Here is a 15,620-nt window from a genome sequence, read left to right as displayed (position 1 = left end):
ACGGGTGTTTTTGTTGGGCTGGCTGCCCCAGCCCCAATCCTGGGCAGAGTGGTGGGCAAAGGCTGCCAGCAGGACTGGAAGCTGGCTCCCCACCCAGCCCTGCTCAAACCCAACTCAGCTGAAATCTCAGGGCCATGAAGGGCAGCAAAAGGGAGAATCCCCGCTGCCACACCCAGCTTGGGCCCTGAGATGCTGGGCCATGAGATACCAGAACCAGGAGCACACCCCTGTGTAGACTCACCTGCAAAGTGAGTGTAGGCTGCCTCTTGCAGGTAGGTGCCACAGCCGAAATCAATCAGTTTGGCTTGCCCGGTGGCTAGGTCAACGAGGATGTTCGCTGGCTTGATATCCCTGTGCAGGACCCCGCAGCTGGTGCAGTGCCGCACGGCCTCCAGCACCTGCCGGAACAGCTGCCGCGCCACCCCCTCGGACAGGAACCCCCGTGCTTGAATGAAATGGTGCAGGTCCTGACAGTGCTCCGGGCGCTCCAGCACCATCAAGATGTCGTTGGGGAGCTCAACCCACTCCAGCAGTTGGACCACACCGGAGAAGCCACTGGACACCTTGTCCAGCAGGACAATCTCCAGGGGTGCTCTGGTGCCGTCGGGCTGCGGGAGGAGCACGATGCCGTCAGTGGGGCTGATGCCGTGCCGGGGGTCAGGAAGCCCTCAGCCAGCCCAGGATGCTCTGCACCCTGCTCTGGCCCCACACCCACTCTCCCTCGAGGGAGGGCCTCAGCTCATCCCTGCCCAGCACAGCACCTCGCTCACTCACCAGCTCACCCCAGTGATGGACGCAGTACCGTGGCACCCTCTTGATGGCCACCTGCAAGCCAAGTGCAGAAGTGGGCTCAGCTTGCTGTCCACCCTGCCCAGCACCATCCTCCTCCCGCCTCCTCCCCCCTGCTCCTCCTCCTCCACCCCCTCCTCCTGCGCCCGCCGCCGGCCCCGCCGCTCACCGGGGCGCCGTCCGAGAGCCGCGTTGCTGCGAAGACGCTGCCGAATCCGCCCCGGCCCAGCAGCGAGCCCAGCCGGTACCGCTCCTTCAGGCGCTGCTGCGCCTTCCCTGCGGGCGGGACGCGGCTGTCAGCGCTCGGCCCGGGGCCAGCAACGGCCCCCGAGCGCCCCTCACCCGCCCCGGCCCGGCCATCCCCCGGCGTTCGCTCCCTGCAACGCGACCCGGGAGCCGCGGGGCCGGGGGCCGCGCTGCCGAGCGGTGGAGCTCGGGCCGGGCAAGCCGCAGCGGAGGCGGCGGGAGCGGCTGCGCCGCGTGTGTCCTCCGCGGGCCCCGGGAGGAGCCGGGGCCGGGGCCGGGCTCGGGCTCGGGCTCGGGCTCGGGCTCGGGCTCGGGATCGGGGCCGGGACTGGACCCTGCGTCGGGGCCGGGGCCGGGCTCGGGCCAGGCGGAGCCAAAAGCCGGCAATACCACCCCAGCCCCCGGCACTGATCCCCGCCCAGCAGCGCCACCGCCAGCACGGCCAGAGCCGGGCTGAGCCCAGGAGGCGGCGGGACGGCCGGGGGCGGGGAGAAGAGAGGAGACCGGGAAAGGGAGAGCGGGAGAGATACGGGACAGCGGGAGAGGGAGAGGAGAAGAGAATCTAAAGTTTTATCTGTCGCTGCCGCTGCCGCTGCCGCTGCTGCTGCTGCTGCTGCTGGTGCTGCCGCTGCCGCTGCTGCAACTGAAGCTCCGGGGCCGTTTGTCCCCGTGTCCGTTTGTCTGTTGCCCGCTCGCCCCCGCCCCGAGCCCCACGTTCCCCGAGGGCAGCCCCTGAGCCTGTCCAAACACGGGAACTTTGCCGAGTTCAGCCAAGAGCCAGAGTCTGGACACCTGCACAGTGGCTCAGGAATCCCCTCGGTCCCTGCTGTGCATTGTCCCTGCTGAGGGTCAAACACTCTCAGAGCGCAATCCCTGAATGCAGAATTTGTACCTGACACAAACACTGCACTTACCTCTCCAGCATTGCTTTCCAAGAAAAACAGGGGAAGCCAAACTGTGTGTAGGTCATGGTAGCTTAAAATGTCTAAAACGTGCCAACTCATGGATCTTAGCAGTGAGATCTGTTTGGAATTAATGGGATGGACAACTAGTGCAAGATGGAAAAGGGGAGCATAAAAATAAATCGAGAAAAACGTCTTGAATTGTTTCAATTTTCATTTAATTTCTTAAAAGCTCTTTCAGTTTTTCCAGAAACTTCTCCTCAGTCCTGTATGCTTTTTCCAAGAACCTTTCCTGAAGAATGAGGTGCAGCTTCTGTCACAAGGTGTGCCACCAACTGCAGCTTCTCTTGGCTTTCCACACTGTGTGTGCAGCACACTTGCAGCAAAGCAGGACAAATATTTGAAGAATTTTGCAGCTTGTTCTTTTCTTTTCCTTGTGGGCTGGGCAGTTGTGCCATTGGTAAGGTTTTCATTGTTACTGTTCTACCCTAAGAAAACATGACAGGCTACCAAGAACTCCTAGGGAATGCAAGCCTGACTGAATGCAAAGAAAGAATCTGCAGAGCCTGCAGCCAGAAGTGGAGAGCTGTGTGATCATCATTCCAACACCCCCAAGGACATCTTGAAAGTGATCTAGAAGATGAAAATGGGCTGACAGAGGGAGTTTGTTTCTGTGCTCACTTCAGATTCCTCTACATCTGAAATCAATTCTACAGTCTCCATCTAAATCAAGAGTACAGTCAGTTCATGAAAAGCCCCAGAACCATCTGCACCTCTCAGGAGATGACTGAAAGAATCTGTAAAGGAAAAATGCAGGAGAAATGCATTTCTCAGCACTGCAGTATTTGCCTGCCTGAAACCCTCCTCCATTTCCTCCCCATGCCTAGGTCTTGCAGTGTCAGTTCTGTATTCGGTGGTGCCTCCAGCCCTGAATGCCCTCGTTTATAGCCTGAGGAACCAGGAGCTCAAGGCTGCAGTGAGGAGACTGATGACTGCACATCTTAGGAAGTATTAAACTGATTGCCAATTTCTGCAAATCACTTGTAATAAAAGTCATCACTTATAGCTCTGTTGGTTTGGTTCTTTGATTTCCCTGTCATTTTCCTTTTTAAATATTCTTCCTAAAGCTAGATGATTGTTTCTGCCATTTCTGACTTTGTTTCTCTCCACCTTCCCTGTGGCCACAGACTGTGACAATGTTGGGCTGCAGTCTCAAAGGTTTTAAAGGAAGTAAAGGATCTCCCAGTAAAGTTTTCTGCAGAGATCCCTCTATTCTTGCCATCTCTGGAGCTGCAGCAGCAATGTCTGTATGCAGAGCTGGGGGCAGATCAGTGCTGGCACAGCAGCTGTGCCCAGCAGCAGCAGCAGCAGCACTTGGTGTTGCCAGTGCTGCTGCCGTGGCCCTGCCCCGCTGCCCTGGTGGCCCTGGTGTTGCTGCAGGGCCTGAGTGCTCTCGGGGCCGGGCACAGTCCTGGGGGTGGCAGTGCCGGGGCTGCAGCAGGGACAGGCCATGGGCACTGCTGGGGCAGCGCTGACGCCTCAGGCCAGGCCCTGGGGGCTGCAGGCTCCTTGCCCAGGCTCTCTCAAGAACACGGCCAGGCCAATGCTCAGCACAGAAAAGCCCCAGGCTGAGCAACCCCAGGCTGGCTGTGGGCAGGCTGGGGGCAAACAGCATGGCTGGGGCTCTGCAAGGGCCCTGGGGGAGACGGGAAGGAGCAGCAGAGCAGGGGCTGATCCATCCCCAGTGTGCTGCACAGCCCAGGGCAGCGTCCCAGAGCGTCCTGATGGAGCTGCCAACAACATCCCCCCTCTGCAGCCCTGGCGTCTCCCCCAGCTCACAGAGGTGCCGCATCCTTGCAGGCACAGCCACGGCGGCACTGGCTCAGGAGCCCCTGTTTGCATTGCACAGAGCAGGCAGGAGCACCCCCATGCTGCTGCTGTGGGGACATGAACCTGAGGGAGCACAAATGCCATCAGCCCCTGGGGCCAGCAAGGGCTGGGGGACACCAGGGAAACCACTCAGCTTTGTCCTGGCCCCTGCAGTCAGCCAGAAAGTTTGTTCCCATTAGCTGGGAGATTCCTCTTCCACTGCAGATGCTATTACTCAGAGCCAGGGCTGCCTGACAGCCACCCCCAAACTGCCCTCAGCATTTCCTTGGCTTCACCTTTGATTTTTTTTCCCCTTTGTTTTTGTACCAAATTCTTCCTCTTGCCACGCCCTGTTCCCTGCCCTGCAAACAGCCCATCCCTGTTTGCCCTTTCCTCTCTGGCCCCACTCCCCATTCCAGTTCCTGACTTGGCACCATGGGAATGTCCCTTGGGGAGCAGGATCATCCTCCAAGTGCTGCAGGAATTGTCTGCAGGCTCCTGCAGTGCCTCAAGCTGCTCCCTTGTCAGAGGCACCCCAGGCCAGGGGGGCACATCTGGGCTGCTGTGTCTGCCTGTGGGGCTCCCTGTTCTGGGCAATGAGGAGGAGCTGCAGAGGCTCTGCAGGACTGACAGGATGGGCTTTGGGCCTAGGAGGAGAAGCTGAGGCGCCTGGGCTGCTGGAGCTTCTGAAGAGGAGGCCCAGGGCTCATCCTGCACCTGCTGCAAGGGTGGTTTCAGAGAATCCCAGAATCAGCAAGGTTGGAAAAGACCTTGGAGATCATCAAGTCCAATCTGTGCCCTGACATTGCCTTGTCTCCCTGAAGCCTCCTCTTCTCCAGGATAAACAACTCCAGCTCCCTCAGCCTCTCTTCACAGGACTTGTGCTCCAGACCCTTCACCAGCCTTGTTGCCCTTCTCTGGACACACTCCAGCCCCTCCACGTTCTTGCTAAATTTGGGGTCCCAGAACTTGACACAGCACCCGAGGTGCTGCCCAACCAGCGCCCAGCACAGGGGAAGAATTGCTCTCCTGGTCCTGCTGGTGACACCATTCCTGGTCCATAGGAGTGCCAGGGGTTGGATGAGGGAAATGGTCGGGAGGGGGCAGGAGACACAGTCTGATTGACTCTCAGCCATGAAGGGTCTTGATTTTCATACCTATTCAGTCTGCATTAGAAGGTGCTGGGGGTCAATATCAACTGGACATTGCTTATATCAATCTATAAACAGGAAAAAAAATTAAACAGAACAAACTGTTCTCTCTGCATTGTTTTCAAGACAGTATATACACTTTGAATACACTTCAGATATCTGTCTAATTAATTACAGAAAACTTGAAAACTTCTGTTATTCCAAATGGCTTTTCTTCTTTGGACATGTTGAACAAACGTTTATGAGCTTTTCTCACTGAATTCCTGAACTGAAGAGGTCAAGAAAGAAGAGGCCTTGGGAGTAGGAAAATTCATCATCAACCTCCAAGTGGCTGAGGATCCATCCCCATCAGAGCAGCAATGAACAGAAATGGGCACAGCTTTGTGGCTACCCCAGCTTTGGGATGGGCCCTGGGCCTGGAGCAGGAGCAGCTCTTGAGGGCCCCAAGGCCGGGGCTCTTGTGCTGCCCTGGGCACATGGGATGACAGCAGGGGCTGCAGAGCTCTCAGCACCTGAGCCAGAGGGGAGCAGGGCAGCCAGGGAGCCTCCTTTGGCCTTGCCCAGCACCTTCCGCCATGGCTGGGGCTGAGTCCTGTGTGAGCTGCAGCTGCTGCTGTGCCCTTGGCAGGGGCTGAGGCCGTGGGGCCAGTGGCCAGAGCAGCCTGGGCTGAGCAGAGCTGTGGGGCCAGAGCCGGCTGGGCTGGGCTGGGGAGAGGCCCTTGGTGCTGCCCAGAGCTCAGGGCAGCTGGCAGAGCTTGCAGGGAGCTGGGCTGGGCTCAGAGAGCCTGCCCCAGAAACCATCAGTGTCCATCTCAGCCTGGCTGGGCGTGCAGGGGCAGGACTCAGGCCAGGCCGTGTGGGGCAGGGCCAGCGTCTGTGCAAGGCATTGAAAAGAGGCAAGTGCCCCAGAGAGGAGGCTGCTCTGTGCCCTTGGGGGCATGGACAGAGCAGGGAGAGGGCCCAGGACATTTGTCAGTGCCAGCCTCTGTGCCCAGCCCTTGGCAGCCCTGGCTGCTGAGCCCAGCTTTGGCCTGGGCTGAGTTTGGCTGTGGCCCAGCTCCATCCTCCTGCAGGGCTCAGGGCCTGTTCCCGGCCATGGCCAGCCCTGGCCGGCCTCTCTGCTGGCCCAGAGGCCGGCAGAGCCCGGGCCAGGAATGTCTGTGCAGCCCCACAGGTGCCAGGGGCTGTGCAGGAGCTGGCAGAGGCTGCCCAGCAGGGAGGCCATGGGGCACAGAGCCCCAAGGCTGCTGTGGGCACCACGGCACAGGGGCCGTTCCCAGCCGCAATGCTCCTGGCCTGGGCTGGGCCTGCACAGGGGCTGGGCCACCATGGCTGGGCCAGCACAGGGCCACCAAGGGGCCATGCACCCACTGCCAGGGCTGACAGCAAGGCCAGGCACACACAAGCAATTGCTGAGCATGGCCTGCGCTGGCCAGGGCTGACTGTGCCACAGGCAGAGCTCAGCTGCCCTTGGGGGCTGCAGGAACAGTCAGGAGCCCAAAGAGCCTCCATGGCTGTGCTGGAGACCCAGGCTGGAGCAGGGAAATGCAGGGCTGCTGCGGGATGGGGAGGGCATTGAATTCCAGCACACACCTCAGCTCTCTGATGATCCCGGCACCATGCTGGGCCCTGTTTCAGACTGGAGCAGACCAGATGTTGATGGCATAGGTGCTCTGTGGGGCTGTCAGGGACAATCTGCAGCTTGCAAGGTGCTCTGCTCTCCCTCAGGTGCTCTTGGAGGGATGCAATCCCAGCTGGACACCTCATGGCACAAGTGGCACTGCCTGTTTATGGGCACACAGCTGATGTCTGCCTGGAAAGGGGCACAGGTTTTAATATTTGTACATTTCATAATATACAAGGAAATCTTTATTATCTGGGTCATTTGAGTACTTTTAAGAAATGGCCAAGTTTTCCCACCAGGAGCAGAAATTTCCTGATTCTACTAGATTCTTCTACTTATGGCAAGTGGAGAAATACGGATCTTCCCCTCTATCTTTGCCATGAACATCATTCACTCTAATATTTCATGACCCCCTCCTTTACGTGTTTCCAGCCCTCTTTTTGAAATGGCCATGTCTAAGGACATCTCTTCATTTAGAGCAGCTGGATCCTTGTCCTTCACATTGCTCCCAGAAGTCTTCCTCCAGATGCTCTCTGCTGATTCCAATGTATCATCCTTGATTGGCTTCATGATTTGAGCATCAGGGAATTGCCCAATCTTTCAGAAGTTTAAATACCTCCTTAGTCAGCATCTTAGTTGTAGTTTTATCTTTTCTATCACCTCTTTTTATGTCTTTGTCTAAAATCCTTCCTGTATGGCAATCCCTTGTGGATGGTGCACGTCAGATGTTGCTGGGATGTCACAAGAAACTGAATGAAGGCTTTTGATGTTTATTAAATGTTATTATGTTCACATTTTTTGTTTTCCATGAAGAGAAACCTTCCTGTGCCTCTAGTCTCACCAGTTCCTGGTCCCTCAAAGGACACAAACCTGATGTGCTGGGGAAATGTGGCAGAAATGCTGCTCTCGGAGGGGTTTGAGTGCCTTGGATAGCTGAGTCAGTCAGGCCTGTAAGAAAGGTTAAGTCACAAGGTCTAAGTGACATTAAATGCTGCTAAGAGTTGTTCTTTTGCTAAGTTGTTATGTTTAATATATTATAAGCTAAGCTGAACATCATTAAGTGTTATTCCTCTATTAAATTGAAAAATCATAGGTTATAATTTAGGTTAAATACTGTTAAGCTCTGTTCTTTTGCTAAATTGTGAAGCTGAAGTTATCACTTAAGGTTGAGGTACAAGTTAAGTCCTGTTACGTTTCAGCTCTGTTACGCTTTTAGGCCGTATTCCTTTTACCATTGCCCTCACTGTCCTTGTGTCACACACAGAGTCAGGGACAGTTCTCAGTTCATCTCTGGTTCGATTGCCTGGATTTGGTTTGGTTTTTTTGTTGCTTTGTTTCTTTGGTGTGCCTGAAGTGTCCAGTCAACAATGTGTCTTGCCAAGGAAGTTTGTGGTGCTGTCCCTTAATATTAAATCTGGTTGTTGCTGCTCCCTTGCTGGGGATATTTTCAGCGCTCTCAAACCCTCATTCAGAACAGGGTGAAGGAGCCCTGGCCCAGGCTCTGGCCCTGGGGGACACAGGGATGCTGCCGGGGGGTCCCTGTCCCCCTGTCCCACCCCCCAAGGCCCCGGCCCCCCGTCCCCGTGTCAGGCTCTGGGGTCGATCTCGTGGAACATCCTCTGGGGGAGGCTGCAGCACCGGGAGCGGAGGGACCCGGGGGGACAGGGGACCCCGCTGTGCACGAGCAGCGTTGGACTGCTCTGGGGGAACTGTGAGGGGAGCTGGGGCAGAGTGACCTCCCCAGTGACATCACACAGCCCCTGTGATGTCAGAGCCCCCTATGAAGTCACACAGTCAGCCTGTGATGTCACACAGCATCATGTGATGTCACAGAGCCCCCTATGATGTCACACAGCACCCTTTTGGTGTCACAGAGCCAACTCTGGGATGTCACCCTGGAATGTCATGCAGCTGCACTGAGATGTCACAGAAGAGTCTGCGATGTCACAATGTCACCATGTGATGTCACAGCCTGCTCTATGATGTTACACAGTCACCTAGAATGTCACAACCCACTCTCTGATGCCACAGAGCCACCCTCTATGATGGCAGGATCTGCTCTATGGCCTCATACTCTACTCCATGATATCACAGACAGCTATGTGATTTCACAACTCCCTCAGTGATGTCACAAAACCCTCTCTGTTATGTCATGCTGCCACTCTCTAATGTCACAGCACACACTTTGACCTCACAGCCTGCCCTATGATGTCATACAGCCATGCCATGAAGTCACAGCCTGCTCTGCGATGTCACAGAATCCCCTCTATGACCTTACACAACAAACTCTGTGATGTCACAGCCCAGTCTGTGACCTCACACAGCCCACTCTGTGCTGTCACACAGCCCCTTGCTGACATCACAGCTGCTCTGTGCCTCCATGACACAGCCACAGAGGTGCTGCTGTGACACAGCCCCCTCTGGGACATCCCCCAGCCCCTGCCAGTGCTGAGCCCCTGTCAGCTCTGGCTGTGCCCTGCTGGTGTCCCTGAGCTGCCCTGGCAGTGCCCCAGCCCTGCTGGGCTGTGCACAGGAGCTGCTCCTGGCCAGAGCTGTCTCTCTGCAGCGCTGCCCTTGCCAGGAGCTGCCTCTGGGCCAGGAGCCCGGCCCAGCTCAGCAGCACAGACACAGCACAGGGACTTTAATGACCTTCTGGGGCTTTGGTGCTCTTTGCATCAGACTGAGTCCCTCAGAGTATCCTCAAAGAACTTCTCAAGAACTCCAAATCAGATTCAAACTTCAAACTTTCTTTAACTTCTAATGGGTCCCAAGGAGGGACACAACTCATGTGAATGTGTTCCCAGGTTCCAGGTAGAGCAGAACACTGGAGGCAGTGATGACAGCTGGGGACAAACAAGGCAAAGGTGTCGCTGGTGCTGAGCAAACCTGGATGTGTTTCAGGAATGCAAAGGGCCAAGGCCTGAGCCCCAGCCCCTGGCCAGGCAGATCCTGTCCCTCCCTCCTTGCTCAGGGCTCTTCCCGGGATGGGCACTGGCATGTGGGGATGTGCAATGCCAAGGGCAGGACCATGGGGCGGCCCCTGCCAGGCTGCTGAGCAGGGACAAGGAGGCAATGAGGCTCCAGGCCTGCAAGGGTCACTTATCTCCTGCTCCTGGCTCAGGTCCAGGGCCAGCAGCCATGGCCAAAGTGCTGCCCAAGTTGGCTCTGTCAGGGCCTTGCAGCTGCTGCCCATCCCTGTGCCCTGTGCAGCCCAGGCTGTCCTATGGTGTCCCTGCCCTGCGCCTCTGTCCCTGCAGGCTGTCGTCATCCCCGGGCTGCCCCACCTGGCTGGCCCCTTCCTTTGCTGGCAGCTCTGCCTCCTGCCTGCCTCTGCCTGCCCACACAAACCCTTGGCTGCTCCAGCCTCCTTCTGCACCACAGCCCTGCCCTGGGGGAGGAAATTCCTTTCTCCCGCTGTCCAGTCTGGGCCTCCCCAGATGCCCTTGTGTTGTGTTCCACTGCAGTAAGCAGCAAAACAACTCCCCCAGGCCCCAGAGTCTCAGACCTCAGGCAGGCATCGATGACCAACAGGGAAAGGAAGGCAACAGGATGGGTACCGGTTTAGAAAAGCACAGGATCCTTTATTGTGCCAGGGACCAAGACAAGAAATTAAGGGGGAGGGGGGGAGGGGGTGGCTTGTCATGGGTTTTATATGACAGGGTAGGGGTGGAGTTTAGGGTCGGGGTCCAATAGCAGAAGGAGTAGGGGACTGCAAAGGAGTGGATCGAGGAGGACAACCAATGGAAAAATCGATGGCAGGGACTTTGCAGTAGAATTTGGACCAATGAGGTTACAGAAAAGGAAAAATGTTCTGTGGCCACTCCAAATATGACCAGATGGGGTGGAGTGTCTTTTCCTGGGCTTGCAGGGGCATGCCCCACAGGGTGGAGGGGCGGAATCCTCTTTAAATCACACTCCTCACTTGATGCTGTCTGTCTGGCTAGAATCCCTACTTCCTGGGGCAGGGGAACTCCACACCCTTGGTGCCATTATTTCTTTCTCTTGGTGTTTTATACAATGAAGAAAAACTCCAGCCTCTCTGAAACCACCCTTTAATCCCTCTCAGGCTGCTCCTGTTCTGTCCTCAGTCTCCACACCACTGAGCCCAGAGCCACCACCTTCTACCTGCTGGTTATGTGATGAGGCATCCAAACCCCATCTTGGGAGATTTTTGGTTACTTTTCAAGGTCTGTGAAAATGGAAAAATAGTGGTCAACATTATTTTGTCCCACATCTTGCAGCAACAGAACAGGAGTCAATATCACTCAACTGAATGAGGGTGGATTTACATTTGTTAAAACGAGGAAATATTTTACAATGATGAGAGTGGCACAAAACTGCAACTGTTTTTCCAGAGAACTGCATTCCCCATCCCAGGAATTGTCCAAGAGCAGGAGCTTTGTGCAACCTGACCCAGTGAAACAACCTCATCCCCAAGCACAGAATTCCTGTTGTGTGGGTTCTCTGATGTGCTGGGTGCCCTCACAATGCTTTTGGCCAGAATGTCGGCTGAGGGCAGCCAGGCTGCTGCAGGGGCAGTGACCTCACAGCCATCACCATGGCAGCCCTGTCCCCTGGGCCTGGCTCTCCCCTTTCCTCTGCCCCTGCCCTGTCTCTGCTGGCATGAAGGGTTTTGTCATTCATATCTTGTCCCCAAGGTGCAGGGGCCAATGGCTTCCCAGACAGACTCCTGGAGCAGAAGTGGCTTTTCAGAGCCCAGCCAGAAATGAGCCCTGAGGCAGCAGCTCTGCAGTGCTGGCCACCAGGCCGGGCTGCCAAGGGAGGCTTCTGGCCATGGCCTGCAAGCAGCTGCTGCTGCCAAGGTGCCTTTGGTGCCTCAGGCTCTGCCTGGCACAGCTCCCAGCACGGCACTCTGCCCTTGTGCCCGAGCCCTTCCCTGTGCTGGGGCTGGCCTGGGGCTTTTCCTGCAGCGGGACCTGCCCTGCTCCTGGCACAGGAAAGGCAGTTCCTGCTGGAGCAGGAGGCTCTGCTTGAAATGGGCTCCAACAACTCCAGCAAGGCCCTGTTGACATCAAAATTGCTTCCTAGATCACTATATGCTAATAATTGTTATAGCTCCTATACTGTGGAGTAAATAACTCTTTTTTAAAATTTAATCTGTGGTGTAAACAAACCATTCTGTCTAATCATGATCAGAATCAATCAGAGCTGTATTTATATCAATTTATCTAGTATTCCATTGATAATCCTGTGGGACAAATTGCATTAAGGTTCAATTCTACCTGTCTAATCTTTTACAGCTTTGACAAAGTCTGGGGCTGGGATTGGATCCAGCCACTCCCACTCTCCTCTAATAAAATAAATTTTGGAAGTCTAGGGATCCTGCAGGGGTTTGAGGATCCATGGTGTCTGTTGGGTGTCATTTCTCCATCTCATGACTCATCAGGAGTTTCTCCAAAAAAGAAATAAAGCTTTTGCCTGAAGCTCCCACTGTGCCCATGACAGGAGCCCCTGTGAGTGTCTGGGACATCCCAGCTCATTGGCAGCCTGGGGACTCCTGGGATGTCACCGTGGAGCCCCCGTGAGTGCCTGTGACAGATCGGTGCCTTTGCAGCCCAAGGTGCCCTGGGATGTCACCATGGAATGGCTGTGACTGCCTCTGACCACAGGGCTCTTTACCATCCCCAGAAACCCCTGGGAGGCCTCCATGGAGCCCCTGTCTCTGCCTGTGACATTCCAGCTCTTGAACAGTGTGGAGACTCTTGGAAAGTCCCCATGGAACCCCTCTGAGAGCCTGTGACAAATCTGATCCTTAGTGGGCAACTACCACCAGGCCCCTGTTGCTATGGTCAGTTTCCATGGCATCCATCACCAGGCCCCTGTTCCCCCAGATCCACAGAATTGGCTGAGCTGGGAGGGACCCATCAGGATCCTGGAGTCCAACTGCTGGCCCTGCACAGGACACCCCAACAATGCCAGCCTGGGCCTGGCAGTGCTGTCCAAATGCTGCTGGAGCTCAGAGAGCCCTGGAGCTGGGAGCCTTCCCTGGGGAGCCTGGGCAGTGCCCCAGCAGCCTCTGGGCAAAAACCTTTTCCTGAGATCCAACCTGAGCCTGCCCCGACTCAGCTGCAGCCGTTCCCTCCAGTCCTGTCCCTGGGCACCAGAGGGAAGAGGTTCCCACAGCCCCAGCCAGGGACCTGCTCCAAGGCTGCTGGCATGGCCACCAGGGCTTGGTTTCCACCGGCTGAGGTTTAGGACTTCGGGTCCCCAATGTCCTGCTCCTGCTAAAACCGCGCTGCCCTCACTGCCCTCCTGCCTCCCATGGAAAGAACAAAAGGCAAAGATCCTGGGCTGGGATAAGAACAATTTATCGGGAATAGCAACAAGACAAAGAACAAACAGCAACAGAAACAATATCGATCACAGCAAGGAATAAGAGAAAGGATTTGCAGGAAAAGCTACATTACCACTGACTGCCTCTACCCAACCATGTTTATCCTCGCTCCCGGGAAGGATACCCTTCTCTTCAGGGAGACAGGGAGTCTCTTTCGTGCTCCTAGCACTGACTAGAGATGGGAGTGAATGTAATGACAGGGCCATGGCCTGACCCTCATGTTAGGCCCACATCATGTCGTTGGCAAGGGTAGGAAAAGGTACAGGTGTCTTCCCAGCCTGTATCACAGGGACCATTGATCACCAGGGCTCTTCCCAACGTGGGTCTTACAGTGGGGGATGAAGCTGCAACTGGGCATGAAGCTCTTCCTGCAACTACGGCATTTGCAGAGCTTCCCTTACTGGTGCCTCCGTTGGTGTTGGGTCAAGTGAGAGCTCTGGGTGAAGCTCTTCCCACACTGGGGACACTCGTAGGGCCTCTCCCCACTGTGGATGCGCCGGTGGGTGATGAGGGTCGAGTTGTGCTTGAAGCCCTTCCTGCAGTCGGGGCAGCGAAATGGCTTCTCCTTGGTGTGAGTCTGCTCATGCAGGAGGAGATTGGAGCTGGTGGGAAACTGACACGATCCGTCCTAAGGACGTGATTCGTGTAGGTTCTTTTTCACTGATCTCAGGGTGCAAAAAACTGACACGACAAGGGGATTTGCAGTAAAATCAAAATACATGTACTTTTATTAAATAGCCATAGAGAAGATGCGTTAGAGAGAAGGGGAAAGAAGAAAGGGAAAATAATAAGGAAAAGAAAAAGAAGAGAGGGAGGGCAAGGAGGTATATAGCTACCAGACGTGCGGATGACAAAATCCCTCGAAGTCCGGTCGACGAAGAGGCCTGTTGTCTTCACATCAGGGGAGATCTCAAAGGTATCAGTCAGCTCTAACCTTTTTTATAGTCCTTTTGAAATGGGGGAAGGGGACCCATTTCAAAATAGTCTACAAGGAGTCCATCAGTAGTCCATCAGGAGCAGGTGTCGTCAGCAGCAGATGTCGTAGGCAGGAACCATTGTCTTCTCAGTCCAGTGGTTGCTTGCAAAATTTGCTTTGGTCCCCACGCACGCCTTCCCTCACCCTACGGTGGGGATTTCAGTCTCAGTCCTTTTGGGAAGAAAAGGGGAGCTTTTCCATGTAGGGGTCGCATGTCTCAGTCCTTGAGGGAGAACCTTCTCCCATCTCAGTCCATCTGTCACGGTGGTTGATGTACAGTGAATGGAGGGTCCTTTTGTGGTGACCCCCGGGAAGGTCATTCCAGAGGGAAAGTCCAGGCAAGTCAGAAGGGTGGAGAAATTCCAGCACTAGCGTTGCTAGGTGATGCAGGCGAAGGAGAGCACACTGCCCCTTCTTGGGTGCAGTGTTCCATGAGTTGAGCAAACACACCCGTAGGCAATAATCTGTCTTGGTGGACCAGACAGACCTGGATTTTCAGAACAGGATCTTTCCCTTTCCCCGGTGGTCTTGCCTTTCATGACGATCGAGAGGCAAAAAATGAGGGAAGTTTTGGACAGACACTCACACGACCCCGTGACTCACGATTGTCTTGAAAGGGTCTTCATCAGCAGGTCTCAAGTCTCCTTCACGCTGGTAGCATACCTCAGAAAACAGGGACAGTATGACAGAGAGAGAGGAAAAGAGAAGGAAAGATAAGAAGAAATAACAGAAGGACGAAAAAGAGAAGCAATTAGCAAAACAAAATCAAAACCATTTTTTAGCAAATAATTAAATAATAATTGAAAATTATCAAAATAATATTATAGCTTGACTAATTGGAACAAACTCACAAATTATTATAATGACATTATAGCTTAAATAATTTGAAAAATCACAAATGGTAATAATCAAATCAAATAATCAAAATAAAATCACAAATGGCCAAAAGTAAAAGCAATAATTAAGTAATAAAATGAATATAAATTTAACAAAATCACAAAATGGAAGGTAAAAGGTTTTTCAAAACACATCTACTGATTCAGAATCGCCTTGTGTCAATTGTCTTGGGGACGTCCATAGTAAAAAGGACATCAGCCAAATTGTGTGCATTAATTATGGACGTCAGTCTTGTTAACCGTTTCATCATTCTCCAATTCACGGCAAACAAGATTGCTGACAAAACAAAACCAATCGAAACCAGGATCAAAAGGACAACAATAGGATGACACATGGTGTTCAGGACACTTGTGGCAGTTGGTGACCACCCAAAAAGAGTATCCCACCACTTGTGTTCAGCATCTCTCTTTACTCTTTCCATGACACGATGTATTTGTTTTACATTGTGATGAACAGTTACCAGGGTCTTCTGCCCATCTTTCTTGATCTTTCTCAGAATCTCAGCCAGGTCCTGGTGGAGCAGCAACTGCCTTACCAAAGTGAGGTTCATCCCAATTGGAGTAGGTATCAATTTGTGAATCAGGGTGTAATTGGATTGCAAAAGCTGGTGAGAGGTAACTGGAGCTACATAAGAAAAATCATATCCTACAATTCTGGTAAAATTACAAGCGCAGAAATTTGAATGATTCCTAGTATCCACTACTACATTTTCTACAAATACAAGATTACAGGCAGTTCTAAAGCATGCACATCCATTGCCTATGTATATGAGAACTGTTTCAGAAGTCTCGTTAGGATGTATTTCAAAGTG

At 54.1% G+C, this 15,620-nt stretch overlaps 1 pseudogene; it reads right to left on the bottom strand.

The window, feature by feature from the left end:
* The window catches only part of LOC135306051 (zinc finger protein 271-like), a 366,476-nt pseudogene extending 351,117 nt beyond the window's left edge, over positions 1-15,359 (bottom strand).
* Between the last annotated feature and the right edge of the window lie 261 nt (positions 15,360-15,620).

Source organism: Passer domesticus, chromosome 8 (genome assembly GCF_036417665.1).
Source record: "Passer domesticus isolate bPasDom1 chromosome 8, bPasDom1.hap1, whole genome shotgun sequence".
In the NCBI taxonomy this organism is placed as follows: domain Eukaryota; kingdom Metazoa; phylum Chordata; class Aves; order Passeriformes; family Passeridae; genus Passer; species Passer domesticus.
Note: the sequence above shows the minus strand (reverse complement) of the source record. Positions and strands in the feature narration are given on the sequence as shown.